This window comes from Emys orbicularis, chromosome 3 (genome assembly GCF_028017835.1).
Source record: "Emys orbicularis isolate rEmyOrb1 chromosome 3, rEmyOrb1.hap1, whole genome shotgun sequence".
NCBI classification, from domain to species: Eukaryota; Metazoa; Chordata; order Testudines; family Emydidae; genus Emys; species Emys orbicularis.
In genome coordinates, this window is record NC_088685.1 from 58,798,022 (window position 1) to 58,813,283 (window position 15,262).

The 15,262-nt window shown below is 40.2% G+C and overlaps 1 protein-coding gene across 1 annotated transcript in view; it reads right to left on the reverse strand.

The window, feature by feature from the left end:
- B3GAT2 (beta-1,3-glucuronyltransferase 2) overlaps positions 1–15,262 on the reverse strand; it is a 50,435-nt gene that overhangs the window by 345 nt on the left and 34,828 nt on the right. The gene's annotated exons all lie outside the window — the stretch shown is intronic.

Below are 15,262 nucleotides of genomic sequence, written 5' to 3' on the forward strand. Positions count from 1 at the left end.
AGAAGTCAAAAGTTTTAAATTTTTCACGTGGATATCATTTAAATCTGAAAATGGTTAGGAACTTGCATATTTGTTATTTTATATTCCTATGTATTATTTGGGTAGACTTTTACGTACTGTACAATTGTAGACTAAAACCTATTGATGAAATTGTGTCTTTCACTTAATTTCTGCACATTTATACCAACTGCCTATGGTGCAACAAAATCGGTTTTGTTTTTATATTTTCTTTTACCTGATTAACTGTGCTGTCTCAAAAATCAATGCTTTCTCTTACTTTTCATTGTCTTGGCAAATATAAACCAATACTAATACAAATGTTATGAATTCACATGTGCTAGTATAAACACTTCCAGCTCAAACATGAAGGTAAGTTAAAACAGGAAGACTAAGCCAAGCAGCTCAGTGTCTTCTCTGACATAGCTTTTTTAGTTACTGAAGTTTAGGATTTCAAACTGAACTCTATTGTTGTTGGAAAGCAAGTAAATTTAGATTGATTTTGGCATTGTAATTTATATCGTTTGTATTAATAGTTTGGTGTACAAAAAAAAATACATGTTTTATTAAAGAAGTGTCCATCTCCAGATTGTAGTCACCTAACCTAACACAAGCCAACTGACAAGTTTTAGGACTAAGCAGTCTGACATGTATGTTTATAATATGAGCTGGCCAGTTTTTGAAAAACATTATTCAACACAAGGGCAACACACCTACAGGAAAAAGAAATTACAGATGCTCGTTCTAAGGCACGTATTAACAGACCTGTTACATTCACCAATAAAATGCTCCTCAAGGGCAGTTTGGAATGGTGTCCATTGTATTTTTCTCAAAGGAGTCACAACATAATTTTGAAATCTGTTCTGGAATACTGGCGAGAGCTATTTAATGCTGCAAAGAGTCTGAAATGTAACTTTATTGGCATATATATCAGTCCCATTTTCTACTACAATAATCCTGCAGGGATACTTTCTCTGAAATGATCATATCTGAAGGAACTCTAGTATCTTATCAGGTCCCTTTAGTGCAGCATCCTTTTTAGATATGAAAGTGCAACTGAATAAAAAGAAAATATTTTCATGCATCACATGCAAAACAGCTTTTAAGTGCTGTTGTTGCTGTCTTGCAAGTACTTGAGTTAGACCTGAAAATAGATGGTCTCCACTTTAGCAAGTCAAGTCAGGTACCAACAGGGGAGATCTAAAAATAGTACAGCTTGTAAAGCCATTCTGAAACTGATTCAGGTAAAACAGTTTATATTTTCTGAACACCTTGATTAGTTCTGGGGACAAATTTTTAGGCAGTTTATCATTTTAATCTTTTCCATATGCATCTGTCCTTCCCCCACACTTCTTCATGCTCATTTTACCTAGGTTACAGAGGTGCATATACAAAGGATCCTCTCTCTCTCTCTCTCTCTCTCTCAATAGGGAAAGCCTTAATTTCCTCACTGCCTGAAGTGTTAGATGATCAGAAATGATTCTGAAGTTTGAGTCATTAGTTCATAGGCAATTGCTTTTTGCTGTATGTCAAAGCAGTCATCTTAGACAGCTTAAATATCTCACCAGAAACCTACCAACCACAGTTCTGCTTTGAGACTGTAGCCAGACCTTAGTCTGGGAGAGGCTAGAGGGGACAGGAAGTAAAGCGGAGGATGTAAATCAACCTCCAGTGTATCTGTGGGGACATCTGACCCTACCCAACAAGAGACGTACGGCTGACCATGCAAAAACACATGGAAACATTACAGGCTGCAGTGGCAAAAGACCTGCCCTGCTTGGTCATACTTGGGCATGAATGGAAGTTCTTCAAAGAAGTGGTCAAAGAGTGGCAGGGCACCTCATTGGAGAAAGTGGAGCTGGAAGACCCGAGAAGGCAGGAGACAGCAAACTACTGGATCCCCAGCAGTTGAAACAGTGGCCCCATTTTGAACAAATAGGCAAGAGAGCATACCGGGCGATGAAGGATCCTAGAATGGGAGAGGTATGAATGCAACTCCTAGTATTGAGGAAGTTTCAAAGGAGGGTACTACAGTTGTCCCATACAGCCCCATATGGGGGTCACTTGGGAAGAGAGAAGATGTTTGACAGGTGACCCTGAGATTCTACTGGCCGGGCATCCACCTGGATGTGGGAGACTATTGTGCCTTATTCGAATGCCAGTGGAAGGGCCCAAAGACGGTCTCCCAGCTAACACTACCCATTGTGAGAGTGCCCTTTGAGCGAATAGGCATAAACATGGTGAAGCCTGTTAGACATGTCTGCAGCAGGGCACAAATGCATACTTGTATTGATAAAGTAATGCACATTGGAAAATATAATCCCAACTATACATATAAAATGATGGGGTCTAAATTAGCTGTTACCACTCATGAAAGAGATTCTCCGAAAACATCCACTGGTGGTGTGGCAGTCAAAAAAATCTAACAACATTGTAAAAAGCAACAGAGGGTCCTGTGGCACCTTTAAGACTGTTGCTTTTTACAGATTCAGACTAACACGGCTACCCCTCTGATACTTAACAACATTGTGAATCACTAAGAAAGGGATAGATAAAAAGACATCATATTATCTCTATATAAATCCATGGTGTGCCCACATCTTGACTACTGCATGCAGATGTTTGCCCCATCTGAAAAAAGATATATTGGAATTGGAAAAGGTTCAGAAAAGGGCAACAAAATTGATTAAGGGTATGGAACAGCTGCCGTATGAGAAGAGATTAATAAGACTGTGACTTTACAGCTTGGAAGAGAGATGACTAAGAGAGGATATGACAGAGGTCTATAAAATCATGACTGGTGTGGAGAAAGTAAAAAAGGAAGTGTTATTTACTCCTCCTTCTAACACAAGAACGAGAGGTCACCAAATGAAATCAATAGGCAGCAGATTTAAAACAAACAAAAGGAAGTATTTCTTCACACAACGCACAGTCAACCTGTGGAACTCTTTGCCAGAGCATGTTGTGAAGGCCAATACTATAATAGGGTTCAAAAAAGAACTAGATAAGTTCATGGAGAATAGGTCCATCAATGGCTATTAGCCAGGATGGGCAGGGATAGTGTTCCTAGTTTCTATTTGCCAGAAGCTGGGAATGGGTAACAGGGGATGGATGGATCACTTGATGATTACCTGTTCTGTTCATTCCCTCTGGGGCACCTGGCATTGGCCACTGTCAGAAGACAGGATACTGGGCTAGATGGACCTTTGGTCTGAGCCAGTATGGCCATTCTTATCATGTGAATGCAGCCTCCTGGGCCAAAGTAAAGGAGACTCCTGCTACCTCAGTCCAGCAGCTGGGAGGGGGAGGAAGGAGAAGAGAGAGCACAGTGTCCTGCAGCATAAGGCAGCAGCCTCAAAACTGGATTCTATTTCCCCACCCATACACTTCCTCTGTCACTGAAAGTGCTTGTCTGAAAAACATTAGAATTTTTCTTCAAGGTTACCTTTGCCATCAAGCGTTAACTTGGTTCCCTTTTCTGCTAAACATATTTTTGGCTTCTCCACTCAGTCTTAATTGTATAGACAATCTGAGAGCTTCTCTACATGATACTTTAGTCTACATAAGTGTGTCACTCACTAACTGGCCCATATGGACCCTTCTAATGTGCACTAAACATTTTCTTATGCATCTTAACATAGTGCTGTTTGAAACAGAGCTACATTCACACACACTAAGGAACTTTTAGTGAGCACCATCAGGCCAGTTAGCACACAACATGCTCATGTGCACTGAAATTTACAGCCCTGTAATGTGGACTAAAGTGCCATATAGACAAGGCCTGAGTAGGCAAACTCATTTTTTCCCTTCATTTGTCTTTAATTCTGTAAGAGCAGAAACCAAATGGCTCGGTAGCTGAGAAAAAGACTGAGGCCTTACTGGTGAAAAGGACTTCACCAAGGAAGGAGGCCTATTGTCATAAATGGAGACATTCACTCTTCCTGAATATTGAAAGAAAAATTTTATATATGCGCACACATGCACACACCCTCGTTGATGCAAGAACATGCTATGTTTATCATTGTCTACTTAAAGAATACATTTCTAACAATTTGCCCAGCCACTGCTTCTTTTCTGTGGGAAGTTATAAAGAAAATGTATTTCTGCACAGCATTTGCTGCTTAGATTAATCTGTGAATACACATAAATCCCTTCATTTAAAGCAAGCAGTTGTGAATGTTAGCTCCTTAGTGGCAGTGGCTACACTGCTGGTCATGGTCCCAGATGAGAAAATTAACTCTTGACTGACCACATTCTTTCTGAGAAGCTTTTTGCCGTGCTTGTTCCTTGAAAGCTAATCAGCTCTAAAGTAACTTGCATGTACTCTCTCTTTATCTAAGGGCAGTATCCAAACCGCATAGATTCTCTGATTTCCAAAGCCAGACTTACCCAAGCCTAGGAAATAAGGCAACATACACTAATAGATTTGAAAGTTTGTTGGAAGTAAAAACCTTAATGTTGCCTGTGGGCTTCAGCCTAGCCCTTATCTCCCTGCAAAAAAAATCCCATGTCATTCCACAGCAGGACATTTTCTTTTAAAGAGTAGATTAGGGTTTTTAAAAAATAAATCTGGCACTGAAAACATTCTTCCCTTGCTTAGCCTCTAAGTGAAATATATGAAAATATGAAAACATTTGAGAAATGTTCCAGAACTGTTCTATGGTGGGAATGCCCATCACACTACAGCTCACTCCACCCACGTTTGGATACAACAGCAGCCTCAGGTCTGTCCAGCTTTAAAAATTCACAAGGCAAGCACTTATATTCACTACATACTGCAGAGGGTACTGTCATGGCAGCACTACTAAAGCAGATATATTATCATGTTGGTAACAGGGTTTTGTAATGCTACTTAAATTAGAGGCAGTCTCTCTCTTCATTTTTTTTATCCAAGGATGTAGATTTTCTGTGTGTTATATACTGACATTATGAGTTTTGTAAAGCAAACATCTAAAGCTTCCCTAAAATTAATCCAGGTGTTACTTTGATCATGTTCTTCCCTTTTACTCTGTTGCCCTCTTACTTGTTTGCTGGAAACGGAAGTTCTTCGGGTGGTTCCAGCCATGAATTCCATGCTGGTGTGCGTGCACCAGAGCCGGAGAATATTGCCTAGCAGTGCTTGTTCTTGGACAGCTCCATTCTTTCCTTGTTAGGTAATTCCACAGGGTTGTGTTGGGTAGTTACTTTTCATTCCTAGGAATTCTGCTGTGTGGAGTTTCACAGGATTTCATATTGCCTCCCTCCTCTTCAATGTTGATATCCAGCTCTCTCCCCATCAGCCCAGCCAGTACTGTTGAACACCTGGGCCATGCATGATAGCTAGCTGTCTGAAGGTCTATCGGGATAAGACTGAAGTTATATGGGAAAGCAGTTAGATACAGCAAGGATTATACCTGTCCTGCTCTTTCCACTACTTGCTCACATTCTAGGAGTTGTGTTAGATCCCCAGCAGCTCTTAAAATGATCACATGGCAGCAGCCGCCATGAACATTTTCCCCATCTTTGTCTAGCCAGGAGATTGTGACTGATTTTCTTGGATGAAGACATTGCTAATGGGATCCATGCCTTTAAGTTTGTCACCTCAACATTAGACTATTCCATACACTCCTGATGGGGCTGCACCTAAGTCAGCCTGGAAACCGAAAGTCGTACAGAAAGCAGTAGCCTGTTTATTATACCTTAAGTATCTAACACCAGAGTTCTGTGACCTGCACTTGCTATCCCTTGGTTTCCAGTTGGTATTGATTTTTACCTGTGAAAAGCACTCAGTGACTTGGAACCTGCCTACCTCAGAGACCACCCTTTTCCCTGTACCAAACTGCTTCAAGTGGAGGGGCTTGAGCTGGAGTGCTAACCATTTAAAAGGGAGGAACCCCTGCTGGTAGGACATTCACCATGAGGAAGGCCTTCAGCTGTGGGACCTACTAATTCCTTGAACTGTTCTGTTGGCCTTCAGAGCACATTGCCTATGCTTTTTTAAAAAAAACAAACAAACAGGCTTTTGTGAAGGAAGGGTCACAATTAATGCTGTTTGTGAGAGAAAGTGTTTTTGTTTGGGTTTGGTATCAACTGTGGAAGGTTATTTTGGGGGTGGGCTTTTACTTTCATTCTGATTGTCCTTTAACTTTGGCAAGGGCTCTTTCAGACTCGGGCCAAGAATACTATAGGTTGCAGGGCCCCACTCCAAAGCAATGGTCACTAAAACAAAAGTCTGTCGTCCTCTTCCTCAGTAGAATCATCAGAACCTTCATACATCGCAGATCTCACAATAAAGCCAAGCCTGAGAAATGCTGGCTCTTCAAGCCTCAGGAGACTTCAGCAAAATTGAAGGTCTGTCGCACAATGGATAGAGAGCATTGGACCTCAAATTTATAGTCTATCCAGTGATTCTCATGGTCTCCATACAGGTGAGTGGATTCATCTTAATGCAACTACAACTACATCAATGCTAATGTCCCCACCGAGAATTCATCTGCTTTCCTTGAGCCAGCCTGGCATTAGAGGACTATCATCCAACTTATTCCCAAGGAAGGTCAAAAAAACTTAAGCTGGAAACAAACTAAAACAAATCACTAGCTACGTTGTTTATCCTAGATGCTTTATATTCCTCAGCTAGGTCTACTGACAGTAATATAAGCCTATGTGGTTTTGTTCCTGGAACACACATCCAAGCAGCTCCTGGCAACAGCACAATACACTTCAAAACTTTTTGAAGATGCCTATAGACAAAAGTAGTGACTGAGTCTTTGGGTAAATTGCCATATAAAAGGGAATATAAACCATAACAAACAAGTATTTTAGTGCATAGGCAGAAAGGGATTCATATCTGCTCCTGTTTAGAGGACCTCCTAGTCCAGGACCCATCCACAGAAATGGTTCTTGTGGGTACCCTACAGACAGCATAAGTACTAGAGGAATCTGGCTTCATGATAAACTGACCCAGTTCATTGTTTAAAAGAAAACAATTATTCATCTGGGATGCAGAGAAATATACAATGCAAGTCCTCTCAAAGCAGTGAAAACAGCAGTTAAAGGCGTAAGGCAGACTCAATGTTCCTCTGCATCCACAATCCAATTCCTCCTAAGTATATATTGGTGATGAGTGCCTCCTGTATAAATGTACTACAGTGGCCCGAATTCAACATGATGCCACTCCAGAGCTTTTCTTCTGTATCCCCTGCACTTATTGTGATCATCAACCAAAATCAAGATTCTCTGAAGGTTTTTAAGGTCAGGCTTGACAAAGCCCTGGCTGGGATGATTTAGTTGGGGATTGGTCCTGCTTTGAGCAGGGGGTTGGACTAGATGACGACCTGGGGTCCCTTCCAACCCTGATATTCTATGATACCTATATCTTTTCAATAATGTATGAAGAGAGACAGATTTCAGAAAGGTCTTCATATTTATGAATCAGAAAGATTATAGGATCAAGAGGGGTGATGATCCCACTCAAACAAGGAAACCGTCTTAGTCAGTGGTTCTCAGCTCGTGGCCCAATCAGCACATGACTGCGGCCCATTTTACATCCTCGGGGACATAAAGGTAATCTTGGATGCAGCCCACAATGGCAGATAGGTTGAGAACCACTGGTCTAAGTAATACTGCAAAACTTCAAAGGATATTGACTGCAATTGGAAAAAAAAAAAAGAGAGAGCGAGCGAGCGTAAATGCTAGCCTGGAAATTAAAAGATAAGGTTACACTTAAAACCTCAAATGTTACAAAAGTAACTGTTTCTGTATCAATCACTGTGAGGCTGGCAGACCAGATGCCAGCTCTTGCCAAGCCTTTAAGCCTCAGCCAAGAACTAATGAATTCATTGCTGGACACTAGTCTGTTTCACTTGTGTGTTAGTATGGCTAAGATTTGTATTGGACTTATAACAATGTGTTTAGACATTATGAAATGTTTGTAAGTTGCTGCCTGCAGTAATCTCACTTATACTATATCACATAATATAAGGTAATATTTAAATTTTTGCTTTATGACTGTAAAAATGTTTACTCTGAAACTGTGAGCCCAGTCAGGAGGGATTGTCTCCTAACCATCAAGGAGGCCTAGCAAAACTAAATGAGTCATTGTGGGACATCACAATACAAAGACTTTAATTGCCCCTTCACACCCATGAAGAGGCTAAAAGGGCTCATCTCATCAGCTTGATTTCTGGAAGAAGGAAATAAAAATAGCTGACAAATTTTTTTCATCTCTTTTGCCATTTGGACTCTGAGGGGCTTGAGCTATGAAACAGAAGCAGAGATCCCCAGTGTCAACCTGGGTTAGCCCTAAAAGATATTCAGAGCTGACAGATTACTACAACTCTGTCCCCTTTTAAACCATGGACTTTAACTCATTTGTGTACATATGCTTGTCTGCTCTAATCTTGTAATAACTCTCTTTTCTGAGTTAATAAATCTTCAGTTAGTTTATTATAGGATTGGCTGCAGGCATTGTCTTTGGTGTGAGATCTAACATACAAATTGACCTGGGTAAGTGAGTAGTCTCTTGAGACTGGGATCAACGTGAGAATTTTGTGATCTTTGGTATAATATAGCAACCAACTATCATTAAGTCCAGCTTGCCTGGGTGCCAAGATAGACGGGAATGCCCAAGGGGACTGTCTGTGACTCCATGGTAAGACTGTTATAGGGCTTTAGGAGTTCACACTTGTTACTGGGTTGGTGAAATCTAATTATAGAACACACAGCCAGTTTGGGGTTTGTGCTCTGCTTCTTGATAGTCTTTAGGTTAGCACTCAGTCGTGAGCCACTCCAGACAGCATAACAATCACCACTCTCAGAACTAGCCAAAACTAGTGGATAGACTTCTCTCCAAATTTTGCACATCTTTATTGCAGCAGGTTTCAGAGTGGTAGCCGTGTTAGTCTGTATCAGCAAAAACAACGAGGAGTCCTTGTGGCACCTTTGAGACTAACAAATTTATTTGGGCATACGCTTTCGTGCGCTAAAACCCACGTCATCAGATACATGGAGTGAAAAATACAGTAAGCAGATGGGTCACTACAAAAAACAATTTTCCCTCTGCTGATACTCACACCTTCTTGTCAACTGTTGGAAATGGGTGACATCCACCTTGATTGCATTGGCCTCGTTAGCACTACAAAAGTAATTTTCCCTCCCTTGGTATTCACCCCTTCTTGCCAACTGTTGAGAATAGGCCACTGCCACCTTAATTGAATTGTTTGTTTCGTTAGCACTGTCCCCCCACTTGGTAAGGCAACTCCTATCTTTTCATGTGCTATAATATATATTCTACTTACTGTATTTTTCACTCCATGCATCTGATGAAGTGGGTTTTAGCCCATGTTATGCCCAAATAAATTTGTTAGTCTCGTAAGGTGCCACAAGGACTCCTCGCTGTTTTTATTGCATTAGTAACTCATTACACTGATAAGCGATTTTGCTGGACTATTTTACTCTTACCACCAGAGAGATGTACAGCACTGTAGTATTTAAATCCGTGTTGAACCTGTAAACCAAAATATTCCCAGCTTAGCAGTGCTACAGCAAACTGCTACTGCCTTCTTTACAACAATAAGCAACTACTGGAAAATGCAGACTTTTCCCGTCTCGTCACTAAAAATGATCACCTTCAGGATAATCATTATAAACATTTCCACAGAAGTATGTAGGATATTTAATTTAAATTTGTTGTCATACCGTGTTCCACCATAGGGCTATGAACCTCCTAGGACTGGACAAAAAAAAAAAAAAAAAAAGTAGGTATCTTATATCTGAGGGTAACCGTACTTAGATGTAGGCAAACTACACAAATAAAGAGGAATAATTGGATTTGTGTTTGCAGCCACATATTAAAGACTTCTTAAAGTTTTTATAACTCTTTCCAGATTACATCCACAGTGCAAAAGGTTGGTGCAAAAAGGGGCAAAATTCTACTTTCATAGGTGACATTTTATATCAATAAAATAGTTACTTAAAAAGTAACAAATACATTCCATAAATATTCAATACAGTAATGGACTAAAATATATTTTATATATATACACAGATATACACACACACACAGTAATATCACCAAGTACTTGGAACACCTTGAGTAATAAAAATCTATTAGACCAAGAGGTTGACAATGCTCAAGAATTTCATTTTGTCTTATAAAAATGTAATCCATACAAAAGAACTCCATCAAAATTTCCTTTGTATCAATCAAATCTCACTTAAATTATACCTGGTTATTAAGGTTAAAAAAAAAAAAGCCCTCCAAGATTAAAATTAAAACCCTCTTAATAAGATAAGTAAATGCAAACTTACTACTCTCTTGATCAGAGTTTTAATACAAAGAAATCAATAAAGAACTACGTCGAAACTGCTTTCTATATTTGTCAGATTATTTAGAGAAAATCCTACAAAATTGAATGTTACTATTTTCAAGGTCATACAGTGTCAATTCAAATGATCAGTAGAAAACTAAGTCAAACTTGCTTTTTATATTAATCAAATTTGAATTAAATTGGACCTGGTTATTCAACAGAAAAGCATATGTAATTAATCCCTGTAAAAGTAAATGCAGATATACTATTTTTGAGAACAGTTTCAATTAAAAAAAAAAGACTTTTTTAAATTATTCAAATTTCATTTAAATCAAATAACTGAGGCTCATGTGAATCATCTAAATTTTTCATCTGCAGGTTCACTCCACCTTTTTTCATTTTGACTATTCAAAAATTAAACTACATAGCCATAATAATAACAGATACTACATGAGTATGCACCCAATCAAGCTTCTATTGAAAGAAATTTGAAAGCTCCCACTAATGTCATTGGGAGTAGGATCAAACCCCAGAGGCTGATAAGAAAAAAGACAGCAAATCTTAGCACAGAAAATTTTTAACAGCACAAACAATTTTTCCCTTTAGCCAGTTAGCTCTAAATATGTATAATGACAAACAAGTTTATAACAGTTTTCTTATTTTTCATCTCCAAACCACTGACAACGTTCTCTGATATGAATAAGATCCAAAGGTTACAATAAGGCAGCATTCAAGTCAGCAGATTTTAGCTAGATGATTCTGAAAATTATTGTTTACATTTCAGGCCAAGTCCACACTACAAACTTGTATCAGCATAGCTATGTCGCTCAGGGGTCTGACAAATCTACACTCCTGAACAACTAAGTTACACCGACGAACTCCTGGTATAGACAGCACTATTTTGATGGGGGAGGGCGGGGACGGGCTTCTCCTGTCGACATAGCTACTGCCTCTCATGGAGGTGGATTAACTATGCCAGTGGAAGAAGCTCTCCCATCAGCATAGGTAGCATCGCCACTAAAGCGCTGTAGCTGTGCCCCTGCAGTGTCTTACTTGTAGACCTACCCTTAGTCCGGGATCAAAGTTAGCCACAGATTTAGAATTTAAAAATACAGAAAGAGCTTCCTGAATTAGTTTCTATGTACTCTGGAAATCCAAGAGCCTAACGTGGTGGTGGTTTGCTTTGGAAAGATGTTGGAAAACTGCTGTTTTAAAAAGTCATTTTTAACATGAACTGAAAAAAATATAATCAAATTATATTTATAAATTCACATTTCCACACCAGTATAATAAATCTTATTCATATCTCATACATATCTGTGTGAGATATCCTTTATAAGAACCCTACTAATGATGTTGGTGCTTTTAGCATGTATATTTTCTTTCAATGTATTCAAAGACTGAGCCAAGACAGGAAGAAGGTGGTTTTAGAAATCCAATCCTCAGGTAGCACTGTGTGACACAGAGGCTCCTTGGCAGAGTCCCATTCTTTGTGAAAGAACTCTCACCTCAGACCTAACAAACTCACCACACCAAAGACGTCTTGCAGGATGTTTATCCATAAAAGTAACATGTATGCTTGTAACCAGTCAAGATTAATAATCTTTGTGACATGTATGTACAGTAATCTTTAAGGCAGAATGTATTTATACAGAAAGTATGCTTTATGGACTTGAAGTGAAAATTAGTCAGCAGGGGATAACGAGCGTCAATGGTGGCCCATTCAAGCAGGAGGGAGTTGTCCACCCCATCATGGTTAGCCAATGATATAATGCAAAGCACAATTGTCTAGCTTTGCTCCATCCCAAGACTTTCAAGGGCAAAACGTCAGAGACAACTGCAAACAATCTAAACCACTTGGAGGTGGTAAAAGGAAAAAAAAGTACGAACATTTCAACAGACTGAGGGTACGTCTATACTTACCTCCAGGTCCGGCGGTAAGCAATCGATCTTCTGGGATCGATCCTGGAAGTGCTCGCCGTCGACGCCGGTACTCCTGCTCTGCGAGAGGAGTACGCGGAGTCGACGGGGGAGCCTGCCTGCCGCGTGTGGACCTGCGGTAAGTTTGAACTAAGAGTTCGACTTCAGCTACGTGAATAACGTAGCTGAAGTTGCGTATCTTAGTTCGAAGTGGGGGGTTAGTGTGGACCAGCCCTGAGAATCACCCTGCCTAGGAACAAAGACAAAAGCTTGTTTCAGTAGAACATAGGCTGGGGAAAGGCACTAGCTCTCCATTCACTGAGGGGTGTTCTCATGAAAAAATGGATGCTGAGTCCTGTGATTCCAGCTAGCTCTGCAACAGACTGAACTTGGGGGGGAGGTACCCTACTTTATTAGATAGGAAAGGTAAGTATTAATAAGTATAGACCCAATTTTGCGTTTTATATTGTAACCATTTGTTTCCACCACACTCTCGTTTCTAGTAGAATCTCTATTCTTTCTTAAATAAGCTGTCTTGTTTTATTACAAGTGCTGTGTGTTATACAGGAGCAGGGATTTAAGGTAAAACTGGGGTGACATGGCATATTTGGGAGCAGAGGATCTGGAATTTCTGTGAGTAACCAATGTTAGAGGCTGGTTACCACAGGGAACGTTTCAGAGGTATTCAGACTGGGGTACACCTCTTGTTAACCTATGGGGCAAAGACAGGGCTGGCACAGCCCAGAGGAGAGTGCTTAAGTGGCTGATGGGCTGGTGGTGTCAGGGAGCTGACACCCAGCCACCTTGGGTAAGACTCCCTCTCACTGGAGTCAGGGGGGTAACTCACAGTCCTGGGTACCCCAAGAACACTATGCCAAGCCAAAAGGATTGCTGGGAAACCCAAGCAACACCCCCCTTGTCCCTGGCTGTGCCCCCTACAGCAGGGCCTAGAAGAGGAGGTGATAGAACTGTCAGGGTGGCACTATACCTATGGAAAGGGAATCCTCCCCTAGCCAGATCCACCAGGAAACAAAGCTGCCCTAGCACACCAAGGAATCTCACTATGTATAACTAATTTGGTAATTTTGAACTGAACTGGTCAATGATGTTTCCTAATCCTAATGACTGAACTCCTAAAGAAATAAACTTTAAGAAGTCTCTGATGGCCCCATAGCATTGTATGACTGGGGGAAAACACATTTCTTAATTGAAACTGCCTTCAGTGCAGTCATGGCTAATGGTAGTGAGGAATGAGAAAGAAGGCAGCCTCTCCTTGTCATAGCTTTTGTATGTGTTGGAGAAGACACTTACAAATTTCTCTAGTGCCCCCTTTGTTCTTTTGTCTTTTCTTTGAAGATGTATTTCCTTTGCATTTTTTCATATATATCTCCAAAATATTATGAAGTTAATAGAAAGATCTTGTGGATAAGGGAGAAACTGTGGATGTGGTATACCTAGACTTTAGTAAGGCATTTGATACAGTCTCGCATGATATTCTTATCGATAAACTAGGCAAATACAATTTAGATGGGGCTACTATAAGGTGGGTGCATAACTGGCTGGATAACCGTACTCAGAGAAGAGTTGTTAATGGTTCCCAATCCTGCTGGAAAGGCATAACAAGTGGGGTCTGTTTTGGGACCGGCTCTGTTCAATATCTTCATTAACGACTTAGATATTGGCATAGAAAGTACGCTTATTAAGTTTGCAGATGATACCAAACTGGGAGGGATTGCAACTGCTTTGGAGGACAGGGTCATAATTCAAAATGATCTGGACAAATTGGAGAAATGGTCTGAGTTAAACAGGATGAAGTTTAACAAAGACAAATGCAAAGTGCTCCACTTAGGAAGGAAAAATCAGTTTCACACATACAGAATGGGAAGAGACTGTCTAGGAAGGAGTACGGCAGAAAGGGATCTAGGGGTTATAGTGGACCACAAGCTAAATATGAGTCAACAGTGTGATGCTGTTGCAAAAAAAGCAAACATGATTCTGGGATGTATTAACAGGTGTGTTGTGAGCAAGACACGAGAAGTCATTCTTCCGCTCTACTCTGCGCTGGTTAGGCCTCAACTGGAGTATTGTGTCCAGTTCTGGGCACCGCATTTCAAGAAAGATGTGGAGAAATTGGAGAAGGTCCAGAAAAGAGCAACAAGAATGATTAAAGGTCTTGAGAACATGACCTATGAAGGAAGGCTGAAAGAATTGGGTTTGTTTAGTTTGGAAAAGAGAAGACAGAGGGGACATGATAGCAATTTTCAGGTATCTAAAAGGGTGTCATAAGGAGGAGGGAGAAAACTTGTTCACCTTAGCCTCTAAGGATAGAACAAGAAGCAATGGGCTTAAACTGCAGCAAGGGAGGTTTAGGTTGGACATTAGGAAAAAGTTCCTAACTGTCAGGGTGGTTAAACACTGGAATAAATTGCCTAGGGAGGTTGTGGAATCTCCATCTCTGGAGATATTTAAGAGTAGGTTAGATAAATGTCTATCAGGGATGGTCTAGACAGTATTTGGTCCTGCCATGAGGGCAGGGGACTGGACTCGATGACCTACTGAATTTGTTCCCTTTCATGGTCCACATGAACCCACGTTGGGTAATTTCAGGGTGTGGATGCAGGACTTTTGCTTGGTTAGTTTTTTTTAACAAGACCTTTTATTTGCTTTATTTATTAGTTCCCACTAAGTCTCTTCAAATCAAAGCACTGACTTTAATGTTGCACAGTGCAAACTCTATTTTCATTCTGGCTTTTATAAGAAATACAAGGCACTGCCAGAGTTATAGAGAGTAAATTTCTAAATTAAATAAATACAGATCTTCTGATTACTGATTGCAGAGGATAACTATCCTATAATACTTGATGCAAAACAAGGTAGGCAAAGTCTGCTGAAAAGTCCTCTGCGTTTGGTGCCACACTACGCTGTACCTCTATTTTAGTTACATATAATGAAAACTTGAAAGGCAGCTTTACTTTTCTTACATCAGATATTACCCACATTAGGTAGGGGTCAGTGACAGTAGCAAACATTTCCAATGGTGGGTCTTGTTTTTCTAGAAG